Here is a 15,943-nt window from a genome sequence, read left to right as displayed (position 1 = left end):
TTACTCTAAAAAGAAACCCTGTACCCGTGAGCAGTCATTCCCCGTACCCCTATCTCGAGCCCCTGTCTATATGGACATCATCTATTCTGGACATTTCATAGCAATGGAATCATACAATATGTGGGTTTTTCTTTCACTTAGTGTAATGTTTTCAGGGTTCATCCACGTTGTCTTATGTATTAGCACCCCATTCCTTTTTATTGCTGAATAATACTCCATCATATGGGGACACTGTATTTTGTTCATTTATCAGTTGATGGACATTTGAATTGTTTCACTTGGGGGCTGTTGTAAATAATGCCACTGGTGAAAATTCATGTATGAGTTTTGGGAATATACCTAAGTGGAGAATTTCTGGGTCATGCGCTACTCTGTGTTCAACATTTTGATGAACCGCCAAACTATTTTCCAAGGGGGCTGAACCATTTTTCAGTCCTATAAGTAAAGCCTAAGTGTTCTGATTTCTCCACATCTTCACCAGCACTTGATATTGTCATGTTTGTTTCAATCATCCTAATAGGTGAGAAGTAGTATCCAACTATGGTTTTGATCTGCATTTCTCTAAGGACTAATGATGTTGAGAATCTTTACATGTACTTCCCATCTGTATATTTTCTTTCGAGAAAAATTGCTTTAAATCCTTGGCCCATTTTTAAATTGATTGCCTTTTTATTACTGGTTTTCAGGAGTTTTAAACACATTTTTATTGAAATATACAATGTTATATTAGTTTTCAGTGTACGATAATTCAGTAATTTTGTACATTACTCATGGCTCACTACAATATTATTGACTATATTCTCTTGTATACTTTTCATCTCTGTGACTTTCTACGTTATTACTAAAAATTCATACGTTTTAATCCCCTTTATCTTTTTTAAAAAAATTCTCTTTATCTATACATAGATATAAAGTTATCTATATCTTATATCCCTGTAGATAAAAGGGACTGTAGGACTTTTCTATATATTTTGTATACAAGTCCCCTATCAGATATTTTCCAATATCTGGAAGTTTTGGAATATTCTGTAGACTCTTTTTACTTTATAGTGGCCTCTGAAACACAAAACTTAAATTTTGATCAAGTACAATTTCTAATATTCTTCTTTGTCACTTATGCTTTTGGCATCATATCTAAGTAACCATTACCAAACCCAAGACCAGAAAGACTCCACCTCTATATTCTTTCTGTAAGAGTTCTATAGTTTTTTTTTTTTTTAAGATTTTATTTATTTATTTGACAGACAGAGATCACAAGTAGGCAGAGAGGCAGGCAGAGAGAGGAGGAAGCAGGCTCCCCGCTGAGCAGAGAGCCCAATGCGGGGCTCGATCCCAGAACCCCGGGATCATGACCCTAGCCGAAGGCAGAGGCTTTAGCCCACTGAGCCACTTAGGCGCCCCAGAGTTCTATAGTTTTAACTCTTGGGTTAACTTTGCATGACCTGTTTTGCATTAATTACTATGTACAGTGTGAGGTCAGGCTCCAAGTTCGTTCCTTTGCGTGTGGATATTCAGTTGTCCTGGCACCATTTGTTGAGATGACTGTCTCTTATTATTGAGAGACCTCCATTATTATGGGCCTCCAGTCCTACTTCATTGACCTATGTATGTTCAGCCTTATGCCAGTCCCACACCATCTTGATTACCATAGCTTGGTAGTAAGTTTTGAAATCGGGTTAAGTGTGAATCTCCATCTCTGTTCTTTTTCTCTCAAGTTGGTTTGGGCTTCTGGGTCCATTGAATTTCCATACAAATTTGAGGACCAGGTGGTCCATTTAGGCCAAAAAACCCCACCACCACCACCAACAAAAACAACCCCCCCAAAACCCCAAACTTCAAAAAACCAAAACCCAGCTGGAATTTGGAAAGGGATGGCGTTGGATAGATGCCATCTTATTTTAAGTAGTCTACCAAGTCTTGACTATTGATTGCGTTCAACTTCTGGAACAGGTCTCAGTTCTTGGGAGTATGCTTTGAAGATTCATATCTTGGTGGATGAATCGATGCACATCTGAAACTAGGTTATTTGGAGAAACACAGAACTGGCACGATCTATATATTGAAGTCCTTCCTTCGTTTTGTTATTGAAAATATATGTGTGGCATCGTCTGGTCAGCGTTTTGGCTTTGCAGTTTTTTTCAGAACTCTTTCAACCAGTGTTTTGAGATCAGTGAACGTGTGATAACATGAAGACAAGGAGAATCTGTGAGAACTCGGGTTCTTCAGGATGTTAGCTGTATATTAGGATGGTGTGAAAGGCATTGGTAGTTTTAGCAGGGGGTAAATATTGTTGTGGCTGCTTCTCTACCCTGCCCCCTCACCCCGGCCACCACTGCCCCCATCTTGAGGATGGAATTGTCTTAGAAAGCAGGAAAGCCCTTTCTAAGAAACTGAAGGTTTTTCCTGTCAGGTCAATCCAACAGTGTTCTCTTGCTATGCCGAAGGCGCAGAGCTAGCTGCCGCAGAGGGCGGAAATGAGAGAAAGACCTCCTCGGACTCTTTGATCAGCCTCCAGATAGACAGATCAGTCTTCCTGCCTCTTCCTGCCTCTTCCCATTCCTTCTCATTTCGACTCCAGTGCCAGAGTTTATAGCTTCCTAAAAAAAAGCCTATCTGATCGTGTTTGGCTGCTGTCCACAGGGTCAAGTCTGAATTCCTGAGCAGTAGCAGGTGATACTTTCTAGTCTGGCCCTCTCTCTTTCTCCTCCTCCTAAACCAAACCTCCCTTAGAAACACACCCTTGGCCCTGAATGCATCGTGCCTCTCCATCATGTCCACATTCCTTGTCTATGGAGAGTGACCGGCCCCATCTCCCTACAGCAGAGTCTGCACAACCTTATTTGTATTCTTTGTGTCTTTGTCTTTGCTGCTGCCAGAAGTGAGAGGCAGAGACTCAGGTCACCTCTCTTCAGTGGCACAGAGCCCGGCCAAAACAATCCCCCCCCCCAAGATTTGATTTATTTATTTGACAGAGAGAGATCTCAAGTGGGCAAAGAGGCAGGCAGAGAGAGAGAGGAGGAAGCAGGCTCCCTGCCCAGCAGAGAGCCCGATGGGGGGCTCGATCCTAGGACCCTAAGATCATGACCTGAGCCGAAGGCAGAAGCTTAACCCACTGAGCCACCCAGGCGCCCCAAAACAATTCTTAAATGCTATTGTAAATGAATGAGGTAGAGTACCTGCTCAAAGGACCTGATCATCTAATGAGCTGGGAAAATGTTCAAAGGGCTAAAAATCCCCAAGACATGGCTGGATGGAGAACCAGCCGTGTACTGTGCGGCTCAACTCTGCAGTTGCTCTGGACCAGGCACGGTGCAAATATAAATCCGTCGAGGTTTACCCTGCCACAGAGCTTAGTGTTTTCGTGTACTTTCTGGGCTTACTGTGGTGTTTTCTGGGGCTATCCCTCGTTCGGTAAAGCTCCTGGCAGAGTATCTGTGTGATTAGGGGGCTGATGTGTGATGACCCAGGACAGAAATATGCATCAGTTAGTGGACTGTTCTGTGTTGTAGGCCCGGTCATGTCCTAACAGGTTTTTAAAAACTGTTCCCTCTATGTCTTGAGACCACCTGGCACTCTGTGTTTGCTTATTATCTAGCTTTGGTGCACGTGTTCATAGACCGGGTTCTTCTAGTGCAACTGCCCTTTGTGATGACCATAAGATGTTCATCTGGGACTAAATAATATAGTTTCCCTGTCCCTACCTCCGTTTCTTTATTTTACCAAAAATAGGGTAATTATCTGTTACAGTTCAGACTTGAGGATCAGCTTTAGCTCCCAAGGGGAAGAGGGTAGATTATTTCATTTATTCTTATAGTAAATTTAGCTTTTATTGTACAATGACTTTATAAAATTTCACTGGTGAACTTTTTTGTGTTCTGGTCTATGTGCATTTTACATCGAGGCGTCTTAGGACGGTAGCCGTGAAGATGGTACCGGTGGCCAACTCACTCGGGTTTTGTCCAAAGAGACCTTGACTTCATCTTGGTTCTTAAAAGGTACTTTTTTTTTTGCCGGGTAGAGAGTTCTGGGTTAGCAGTTATTTTCTTGAAGATGTTCTGTGGTCTTCTGACTTCCCCCGTCACTTTTGAGAAGTCAGTACTCGGAAATGAGTAATCATTCCTTTTTTGTGGCCGCGTCTAAGATTTTTCTTTTTGTCTTTCGTTTCCTGCAGTGTCACCGTGATATACCCCGAAGCGTGTTCCTTTTATTTATTCTGCTTGGGCTTTCTGATTTTATGGGTTGATGGTTCTCATCCCTTCTTGAAAATTTCCCAGCCAGGATCTCTCCCTTGTTTCCCTCTCCTCTCTTAACTCTCCTCTCTGCGAGTCAGACTCCTGATAGACTTCACGTTGAGTTTCCCTCTGTAGCTGTTTATTTTGCCCTTTTACTAATTTCTTAAGGTATAAAGTTGGATTTGTCATGTGCCTCTTTTCTAACAAAAGTTTGTGTATGTACCATTTTCTGGATAACCGTCATGACCTCTGGTTATTGGAAAAGGTATAAATTCAGTTTTTGTGTATTTAGTCACAAGAAGCTAGCTAATGGAGATTTGCTTTTTCAGAATTCCTATTTTATTCTGTTTTATTCAGTCTGATTGGAAACCTAGCCTATTATATAGCTTGAGTTGAAAATTTTAAGCTGGATTGGTTGGGACACTCTTTGGACATTGAGACACACAACAGAAGATACTTTAAACATTGTTAGAGTTTTTCTTAGTGACTTAGGTTTGTTAGTGGTGTTTGAGAAATTGTAGAAGTGCAGCAAAAATTAGAGTTAGTGGGTTTTGCTTTCTTCATCTTAATGTGTTTACCTAGTGGTGGGTCCTCTGCCCACTTTTACAGTATGGGTCTCAAGTCCCAGAAAGTGACTGAATTTCAGTTTTCAGATATAACCCCACTGCCCTTTACATTAGAAAAATAGAGAAACGGTTTCTAAATTTCCTTCTAAGGACTGCTTCAGCTGAATTCCACAGATTTTTGATATGTTAATTTAAGATTTTTCTTTCAATTCTGAATGTTTTTTAATCTCTGTTAAGATGTTCGCTTTCACCCGTGAGTTACTGACAAGTGTGGTGTTTGCTCTCCACGTGTTTGGTGAGTTTCCTGTTATGTTTTTGTATTGCTTTGTAGCTGAGTTCTGTTATGATCAGAGAACATAATTATACACGTTCAGTTCTTTTCCACTTGTAATAATTTCTTGATGACGTTTCCATGTGTGTTGAGAAGGATTTGTCTACCGCTGAGCTTGTGTGACGTGTGAGCGAAACGTCAGTTTGATACAGTTGGTTGATGGCACTCGGCCCTTTCTGTCTACCAGTTCTGTCGATTACTGGGGGAAGTGCTGAAGTCTCCAGATGTTAATTTTGGGTTTTTTCTATTTTTCTTTAAAATTCTCTCAGTTTTTTGCTGCCCTGTGTTTTTGAAGTTCTGTTGTGAGATGTGTGCACATTGAGGACTGTTATGTCCTCTTGGCCAATTAACCCTTTTCTCATTATGCAGTGGCCCTCTTGATCCCCTTTGGTTTTCGTTCTGAAGTTCACTTTGTTGAATATTAATATAGAGCCATGCCAGCTTTTTTACCATCAGTGTTCTCGTGGCATATCTGTGTTTTCCCCCAGGTGAGTGGCAATTTTCCCCGTCTTTTGTATGCTGTGTAGTTCCGGATTATATCCTGAACATTTTGAATGTTTTGTTGTGAGGCTCTACATCTTGTTCAAATCCTGTGTTGAATGTGGATGTGTTTGTTTTAGCAGACACTGACCTAGCTGGGTTCAGGGTGTGTGTTCCAAATGGCCTTCTGCAGGTCGTGGTTTTGGTGTCAGTTCTGTGTTCATAACTTTTTTTTTTTTTAAGATTTTATTTATTTATTTGACAGACAGAGATTACAAGTAGACAGAGAGGCAGGCAGAGAGAGGAAGGGAAGCAGGCTCCCCGCTGAGCAGAGAGCCCAATGTGGGGCTCGATCCCAGGACCCTGGAATCATGACCTGAGCCGAAAGCAGAGGCTTTAACCCACTGAGCCACCCAGGCTCCCCGATGTGTTCATAACTTTTGCAATGTTATTTATCTCTGACTTTGCCACTGGTGACTGCCTGGAGTGTGGCCAGTGGTCTGCCCTGTAGTTCAGGTGGACCGGACGTGTGTATTTGAAAGGTATCATGAGTAGTCCAGAATCAAGGCTTGAGATTTTCTTGGTCACCCAGCTCATACGAAGCTGGTCTCAGTCTCAGTTCCTACCCCAACCTGCTGCCTTTCGAGGGCTAGCCCCCTCTGGACTTGACAGTTAACATTTCCTAGCCTTCATCCCCCAAGAGTCTTTGCAGATGACTGCAGGGCAAAAAGCATTCGACTGCTTCTTTCTCTCCGGGGCAGGTACCGACTTGAATCTTGGTTCTGTCCATCCTCACTACCGTGTTAGCTACTTGCGGCTTTTAGGAAGATGCTTTTCGTATTTCCCTCAGCTTTTATGGTTTCCAGCAGACCAGCTGACCTCATCTGCCATTACCAGAGGCTGGAAATACTGACGGTTTTTAGTATTTTCCGCTTTGTGAATTAGAGGTGGTTATGGATTGCGTTTTGACCCTCCCGTATTCATACGTGAAAGTCTCCACACCCCTGTCCCTCAGATCATGGTTTCCCATTTAGAAATAGGGTTATCGCAGATGCACTTGGTTGAGATGAAGTCCTTAAGCTGGTGTCCTTATCGAATGGGGAAATCTGGATGCAGACGAGCAGAAAGGGAGAGCACCTGACGAGATGCCTGGTCTGTCCTCCAAGAACAGCGGAGAGTGGTAGTAAACCACCAGAAGCTAGAAGATGGACATGCAGTAGATTCACAGCCCTCAGAGGGACCATCCTTGCTGGCACCTTGATCTCAAATTTCTAGTCTCTAGAAAGGTGAGACAAATTTTCTGTGGCTTAAGGCCACCCAGTACCTAGTACTTTGTGATGGCAGTTCTAGCAGACCGATGAAGAGATGTTTGTTTCTCTTAAGTTGAGATCTTTTAGGTCCTGAAGTTTAACTTGAAGTAGCTGGCCCATTGCCTGTACATGGTAGGTAGGCACTTGAGAAGTATTTATCGTGCTTTCTACTATAATGGAATGTTTATGTTCCTGAAAACCCTTGCGTTCTGCAAATCATGCACTAAAAATAGTGTCTTGTAAGAGAAAAATAAGCTTGTGGCAGAGCTCTCAAAATCTATGTGGCTTGATAGCTACTAGCAAAAGCAGTCATTGGTACCCCAGGCGACTGATTACCTGGACCACTTCGGTGAACATCTCAGTGTGGCTGGATGTTGCTAAAATGGATACTAAAAGTGGACAAGAACAGCAAAGTGGAAATTCTAGCCATGCTTGCATTGCTGCATGGATAGTGGGTGTTGAGTGAGGCTCCAACGCCCCGTGGGGCTGCCATTGCAAAGGGCACTGACGGGAGCCAGTGCTACAGCCCCGCTGAGAGAGACCGTGGCCTGGCCATGACCGCACCCGTCCAGGGAGTGAGGCCTGTGTACGGGCTTCCTTTCGCTGCTTGCTTCAAATGCAGCTTCTTGCTAAGGCCAAGTTAGGTGAGGGCTTGTTTTTATCTTGCCTGAGATCTCACATAATTCCATTGCCTCTACTTCTTTGCTTTGGAAACTCAACAGATGAATCAGCAAGACTTCCATGCTGTGATGATGTCATTCCCCCTTACCAATCAAACACGAGCTCATCGGTGTTACAGAAACTCCCAGAGAGCAGATGGTGTTTGGATTGAATTGAGTTCCCCTCTGTAGCCTTCAAATTCTCCTGTGCATCTGCTTCTGTTAGCATGACTTAAAAGACACAGATTTAGTCAGAGCTGTATTTTAAAAAGTAGTTGTGGAGTTATTTAAAAATCGGTAGGAGTATTGCCCTCAACTAACTTGTTCAGTTTTAACATTCTCAATTAATGGGAGATAGTATCTTTACGATCTATAAAGCTGTTCATTGTTCTTACAAAAGGGGTTGTTTATGAATTTTTAAGGTTGCTTTTTTTTTTAAACTTATTGTAATTTAATTATTACTCCTTCACTATTTTATTTAACTGAATGTGTATGCCTAAAGAAGAAGGGGTTCCAACAACTGGTGGGGAATCCTGCAAGCTTCCCACCTAACTTACTTTTTAAACCTCTGGGTGAATTTTTATTTTGGTCCTGTTTGTATTTCTAGTGTTTTTAAATCTGCTTTCCTGAAATACCTAAGGTTACTTTCAGGTAACCATTATTGGATTTTAATTTGGAGCTATTGTACGTATATTTTCAAATAATGTTTTTCAGTTATTTTTAATTTTGTGCGTGAACATCAACTGGCTTATTAATGTCCGAATTTGACTTTTGTTACCTGTTATTTTTTTCCCGAGATTTATTTATTAGAGAGAGAAAGAGAGAGAGAACTCATGGGGAGGTAGAGGGAGAGAAAGTCTTAAGCAGACTCCTTGCTGAATGCGGAGCCCAACTCGGGACTCGATCTCAGGGTCCTGAAATCAACAGCTGAGCCGAATCCAAGAGTCAGACACTTAACTGTGCCACCCATGTGCCCCTGCTAACGGTTATTTTTGAAAATTCAGATTAATGTATTGCAATATAGAAAGACTATCAAAACTTTAATATTTAGACTGCAAAGCTTTTTTAGCACATCCATAATCCATTCATAATTCAAAAAATTGGCTCATATCAATTTAACTTGGGGTTGTATACTTGGCCTTTTTTCTTTAATTAAAAAATACAGAAGAGTGTATAGCATACTTCGGAGTAGATTGTTTTAAATGAAGAAAATGTCTTCAACATGAGGAGAAAAGAAATCAAACTCTTGAGCTTGGCAAGAAATGATTTTTGCATAAGAATTTTAAGAATGAGATTGCAAGAAACCTCAAAATTTGGGTGCCTTTTCTGTAGGGTTCTTGCAATTTGGTAATAATTTAATGTCATTATAGGGTGTTTGCTTTGTTGTATTTTATTGAATTTGGTGGGGGGTGTAAATTCCAGGGCGGTCTTTGTTTTCGAAACACAATACATCTTTGTGGTGGTAGTACTGTCCGAATTCTCTCCTAATGGCTGTAGTCAGAGCTGAAAACAGAGAGGAGATGGCTTTGCAGGGAGAGGAAGGGAAATCTGACAGTTACTGAGAATGCCAAGACTGAAGGCAGCTTTAAATTTGATTAATTCATAATTCATTTTTGGAAATGTTTTTCTGAGTAAAGGGATTTCCCGGATTGCCAAATCTTGTAACTCTGGAAGTAGGAAGGAACAGAGAGTAACAAGCTCATGTTTTTAGTGTGTAGCTTACATTTCCTACTCACCTTTTTTGAGCAGCAGATTATTGGAACGCTGTGTTTGGTCTCCCTTTTATTCGTTTTCCTCTTGTTCTTTCCTACACCGGTGCCCACCCCGGCGTCCCACCAGTGGGTCCCATGGTTGGTGCACGAGTGGCCATTGGAGTGAAACCATCTGGGAAGGCTCTGTGGATAGTATCTGAGGTGTGGGTAATACCAGCCCTCACAGTAGAATGAGGCCTACACCGTTGAGTCCCATTATTCCTGGTTAACTGCGTGCTGGGGAGTTCCCAGGAGCACTGAGTTAGTGACCCCTAACCCTTTGCTCCTAAGGAAGACAGAATTTGGTTCCTGTGAACCTCCAATCACATTTTCGTCCCCTGAGCAGTAGTGTGTTTCGTGTGTGCTCCTATGCAAAGACACTGTATCTAGTATGTATGAATAATTAATAATAAGGGACAGTAATGCTGATTCATTAGCATGTGACTTGTGGCTAACAGTGCTCTAAGTCAGGCCTGAATGAATCCAGTCTAATGACATGTATTTTCTCCACCAGGCACATCATCACCTTCTTGAGCTCAGGAACACCACGTAGCACTTCAACACTATGGGCTATTTTAAATAGCACAGTCACCAACAAAAAGCACAAAAATATGGAAAAGCCATCACTAAATAGACTTCAGAAAGGATACTCGTTTGTAGCATGAGCGTTGAAACAAGAAGGCAAAATGTCACCTCATTCGGCCACAGCTAGGAGGGTGTGCACTGGGGTACTCAAATTTTTTTCTTTGCACATGTCTGTGAATGACCAGGAAGTGCCGGTGTATTGATTTTAAGGTTACCAGTAAAGTTTTTTTCAAAGATTTTACTTATTTATTTGAGCACAAGAGTGGGAGTGAGCACGGCGGGGTGGCGGGAAGGGGAGGAGCAGAGCGAGAAGGAGAGGGAGACTCTCAAGCAGACGCCATGCTTAGCGTGGAGCCTGACCCGGACCCCGATCTCATGACCCTGCGATCATGCCCCGAGCCAAAAATCAGGAGTCAGATGCCCAACCAACTGAGCCACCCAGGTGCCTCCAAGTGAATTTTTTTTTTTTTAAGATTTTATTTATTTATTTGACAGAAAGAGATCACAAGTAGGCAGAGAGGCAGACAGAGAGAGAGAGAGGAGGAAGCAGGCTCCCCGCTGAGCAGAGAGCCCGATGCGGGGCTCGATCCGAGGACTCTGGGATCATGACCTGAGCCGAAGGCAGAGGCTTAACCCACTGAGCCACCCAGGCGCCCTGTGATTTTTTTTTTTTAAAGCCAACGCTCCTCCCATCATGGGGCTCAAGACTCACCATCTTGAATTAGAGAGTCACCTGCTTTACTAACTGACCCGGCCAGGCACCCCAGTAAACTTTACCAAGTTCCACAAATTCACAAAGAATTCATGGCTAACGAGGACCCACTGTGCTTGCATGGCTAGGATTGGGTCGTGACCCCACCATGCAACACATGTGTTGGTATCTTAAGCAAGTTACCCTCTCTGTGTCTGGTTTCATATTTGTAAATTGGGGATAAATATTATCTGCATCAGAAGTTAGTGAATTTAAATGAGTAAAGTTGCTGTCATATTGCCACGTATACAGTTAAGTCCTTGATAATTCGTGGTGTGTAATAATTAGTAAGACAAGTTAGTACTGATAGCAACTCTCTTTATTGAGTACTTATTCTGATGCTCACGATAACCCTGAAAAATAGCAACTCTGATCTCTGTGGTACCCAGAGAGGTTAAGTAGTTTGCTCCATGTTATTCTTCTGTTAAATAGCTGAGCTGCAATTTGAGCCCAAGACATGATCTTTTTAAGTGAAGAGAATATATATATATATATATATGGCATCAAGTCCCTAGGGATTCAGCCGGGATCTGTATATCCGGGTGAAGTGCGGAGGTGGTCAGGCAAAGGGGACTGCGTTGGAAGGGCCAGAGCTTATGCCTCCTGCCAAGAGGGGGAGAAATCAGGGCGAGACAGAGCCCAGAGTGATGCACATAGCAGGTCTTGGGCTGCAGAGGCATAGAATTATGACATAGATTGGGGCAGAGGCCAAGGGATGCTCTAAAGAACGGGCCTTAGCTAGGGGTCAGTTGGCACGAGGACCTGGGCAGGGAACACTTACATCTGAGGGAGGTGACGAATTGGAGACTCTTGGGTCGCCGTTGTAGCTGTCTGGACCTGGACTTGTAAAGAATAGCACGTACAATTGCTCCTCTATACGTATTTTTGATGTTCCTAGGTACTTACATCTGTATGAAAGTGAGCACTTGGGGAAAGCTCTTTGTTTCTCAAGGGCTCCAAATGACTGGCTTAAGAGGTATTTTCCTCAGTCTTCTTCCAGAGATGGGTCCTTTTTGGGGATGGTTTTGGAGAAAGGCTTTCCCATAGTCACACAGTTTGTGTTTGTAGGGGGAGTGAATTGGGAACCATCCCAGTTCTCAGAGCCCTAAATGGTCTGTCTGGTGCTTTGGCAAGTAAAGGCCTCCCAATGGGGGTTTCCACCCTCCCCTCTGACAGTGACATAGAGATTTTTCTGAGCCAAGGCTGAGCAGAGTGTTGTGAATGCCCAGACTATGAGAGACACGTGGAAGTTTTCTATCATTTTCTACTTGTCGTCTGCAAATGTGTTTCAGTGGACGACAGCAAGGCAATTGAGCGGAATGCTTATGGTGTGCTTGGGGAATGCTTGTTTCTTACATCTGGTTCAAGTTTGGTGGATGTGCATTGTATCGATTTGGAATTGCATTTGTATTTAGCATCCGAATAAATAAATGAATAAGCAGTCAAAAGCCAGGGTGGTATTTTGGGGATATGTTTCTCTTCACGGATCCCCAAGAAGCTTGTCCACTGAGGTTATGATGTGTATACAGTCAGTACTGTTGTATATTTGGAACAGGGGCCTGCGCCCTTCTTCCGAAAGGCCCAGAGAGTAAATATTTTCTGCTTTGTGAGCCATATGGTCTTTGTCACAAGTCTTCAGCTCTGCCATTGTGGCCGCAGACACTGAGTGAACAGATGAGTGTGGCCGTGTTCCATGTAAACTTTATTCACAAAAACAGGCAGGAGGCCCCTTTACAGACTTTGGCCCATGGGCCGTCATTAGCCAATCCCTGGTTCATAGCAAAGCTCTTTTAAGACCTTCATAATTCCTTTGTAGGGTTAAACCCTAGCAGAATTTTGTGTGCGCAGCATTTTATTGATTTTGATTTTGATTTTGATTTTGTGTGTGTGTGCATGCAACATTTTAAAATTTGCGTTGTCACCTTGGGCAGTGAAAGTAACATGATATAGAAAACCTGTCATCTCTTAATGAATTTTGCTCTAAGAAAAAGATTCTGATACCAAGATACTCAGTTGTCAGGTTTTTTTCTTAAGTAGGCGCCACGCTAGTGTAGAACCCAGTGCAGGGCCGGAACTCAAAACTGTGAGATCAAGACCCGAGGTGGGATCAAGAGTCTGACAGTTAACCGACTCAGCCACCCAAATGCCCCACCAAGATGTTAGGTTTCTTTTTTTATTTTTTTAATTTAATTTAATTTTTTAAGATTTTATTTATTTATTTGACAGAGAGAGAGAGAGATCACAAATAGGCAGAGAGGCAGGCAAAGAGAGAGGGGGAAGCAGGCTCCCGCCAAGCAAAGAGCCCGACGTGGGGCTTGATCCCAGGATCCTGGGATCATGACCTGAGCCAAAGGCAGAGGCCCAACCCACCGAGCCCTCAGGCGCCCCAGATATTAAGTTTATTGAGCATTTTTTATTGGTGATAGGAAAAGGAAAATTGAAATTAAATACCAGGAACTGTAACAGCTTACTCACAGTTCACTAGTTTTTCTTCTGTTGCGAATGGCGCATTTAATGATAAACTCTGAGGGTATTTAAGATCTCAGGACAGAAGGCAGAGGTTGCTAATTAATTTTCCCCCGAAAATCCAGTGTATTCTCTCTCCCCTTTTCCGTCTTTCCCTTTCCTACCTGTCCCACGCGTTGGGCTAGAGAAGCCTTAGAGTTATGTGGGAAGAGGAGACGCCAGTGTGGGGAGTGGTGTGTTAGTCCCGACAGCGAGCGGGGGTAGCTAGCTGTAAGCTTCGAAGCTTCGGGAAAGGGGGGACACACTGAGCGCTCTCCAGCCCCGAGCAGGTGTTTGACTGCAATGGTTGGCTCATCATGACCGGGGAGTAGAAGATCCATTTTGTAAGAGCTTTGTTTTAATGCCCACTCCTCAAAAAACACCAGAGGTAACACCCAGAACCCCATGCCACCTGCCTTGGTCACGTGTTTGTGTGCAGATTTTTCTGCTGGGAAAAATTCTACACGTTCAAGAAGCATCAACTGTTGGCCACCTACCCGGTTTCCACACACCTTTCTAAGCTGACTATAATTTATGTTCACGAAAATCTTTTTTTTTTTTTTTTTTTTGTACTTACCAGTCTTCATAGATTCATGTTTGTTTTTCTTCTCAGGAAATAAGCTCTTTTCTTTTAAATCATATCCTAGGGGGCGCCTGGGTGGTTCAGTGGGTTAAGGCCTCTGCCTTCTGCTCAGGTCGTGATCCTGGGGTCCTGGGATCGAGCCCCGCATCGGGCTCTCTGCTCGGTGGGGAGCCTGCTTCTTCCTCTCCCTCTCTCTCTACCTGACTCTGCCTGCTTGTGATCTCTGTCAAATAAATAAAATCTTTAAAAAAGAAAATAAATCACATCCTAGGACAGCCAGTGTCCTTTAAGCATTTGTGGTCATATAATACGAGGAGTGAGCCCCATCTGACCACATGCACACAATCTATTTGAAGATTTAAGTTGGGCAGAAAACAATAGTGTGATAAAAAGATCCACGTAGGTGGGTTTACAAAAAAGTTAACCCAAAATCTTATTACAGGTGAGCAACGGGCTGAAGCCGGAGACTTCCGTTGTCAGTATCAAGTGTCAGATTGTTCAGGGGATCTGTGCCAGCTCACTTTCCAATGTAACTTTTGCGAATAGTGTAGAATTTTGGAAGGTTTTGAAGACAAAAACCCCCAACTAATAACTGTATTTTAAAGATTCACTGTGTTATCAGTGTCTAGACCCTCCCTGCCGGTGCAAGCATTTTGGGCCCGTGGATCCTCGAATACGCTTCCCTCCCTCTGCCTGCCCCCCCTCCCCGATTTCGGACACGACTTCCTCTTCATAAAGCCAGCCCCCGCTTTGGGAATTCAGCTTGTCTTACCCCCACAAAAATAAGCAAACACAACCTGAGCCTTCCCACAATAACATTGTTTCTCTGAATTCCGGTAGTCTGTCTGTAGAGCTCATTTGGAAGTTCGAGTCCATATGGCAGTGTTTGTGGAGCAAGATGTTAGTCTTGGATTTACTTCTGCCATGGGTCTACTTTTCATGAGTTTAAAATCTGTTTGGAGACTTAAATAAGTAATGGGAATTTAAAAATGGGACTTCAGGGGCACCTGGGTGGCTCAGTCGGTTAAGCGTTTGCCTTTGGCTCAGGTCAAGGTCATGATTTCTTGAGTCCTGGGATTGGCCCCTGCTCAGCGGGGAGTCTGCTTCTCCCTTTTCCACACTGTCTCTCCCCACCCACCCAACTCCCCCCTTTCTCTCTGTCTCAAATAAATACATTAAATATATATTTTTTAAAAAAACCCAAACCTGTGACTTGACAGGGCAGTACAGGATAGGGGATGGCCAATGGAGGGAGACTTGAACTAGGCTGAGAGGCACAGATCTGGAAGATGAAAAGGAGGAAGAGGCGCTGGTAGGGGGGACCCCAGCAAAGGAGTTGGGGGGTGGGGTGGAAATGCATGAGCCAAGTGATCAGAGAGGAAGGGTTGGTGAGTGGTAAGACCAGAAAATGAGTGGGACAGGATTCTGGAAAATTCGAAATGCTAGCAGCTAGGAGTTTATACTTTTTTCCTTCTCTCTCTATTTTTGGGCGGAGCGGTGTGGGGCAGGGAGAAATTTATATTTCACTCTGGAAGTGGGATTAAGCTCTGAGATTTACGTGTAGGGCAGTTTACATAATGAAGAGTGTTCTATTCACTTATCCAACAAATAATTATTTCATGATTAAAATGAATTAGAGAAAAGAGATGCCAGAGCCTATTGTAATAATCCAGACACGAGACAAGAGTGGCCTGCAATTGAGCAGCGGGTTGGGACCGCAAAGAATGGATTTAAGATACTACAAAAGACGAATTGATACGACTTGTTGAGTAATTGAATGTGGGTTGGCAGAAGTGAGCAGCTCTGCGCTGTTGTATGGTTTTCTGGTTGATGCGTTTTGTTTCTTGAGTTAAACGGTAAACTCTTTTGGGAGCAGACTCTACATCTTCTACTCCTTTTGTCGTAGGTGGCCATTATCTTTTTATTCCCGTTAAAGAATTTATGTAACACCTGTTATTCTCCACAGCGGGCGTGACATTTTAAACAGTGGCCTGTAACTCACTAACAAGATAAAGCTGAGGCTGAAAGGTTTGTCTTATGAAAATCAGTCTCGCTTAGTCTTCACACTGCTGTTCTGTTTTATATTTTAATTGGGATGTAATGATCATACCATAAATTTTACCCTTTCAAGAGTACAATTCAGTGTTTTTAGGATGCTCATAGAGTTGCACAACCATCACCAGCTAATTT

The 15,943-nt window shown here is 43.1% G+C and overlaps 1 protein-coding gene across 5 annotated transcripts in view; it reads left to right on the top strand.

Moving 5' to 3' along the window:
• SMURF1 (SMAD specific E3 ubiquitin protein ligase 1) overlaps window positions 1–15,943 on the top strand; it is a 106,585-nt gene that overhangs the window by 41,135 nt on the left and 49,507 nt on the right. The gene's annotated exons all lie outside the window — the stretch shown is intronic.

This window comes from Mustela lutreola, chromosome 17 (genome assembly GCF_030435805.1).
Source record: "Mustela lutreola isolate mMusLut2 chromosome 17, mMusLut2.pri, whole genome shotgun sequence".
Lineage (NCBI taxonomy): Eukaryota > Metazoa > Chordata > Mammalia > Carnivora > Mustelidae > Mustela > Mustela lutreola.
This window is presented reverse-complemented; position numbering and strand designations above follow the sequence as displayed.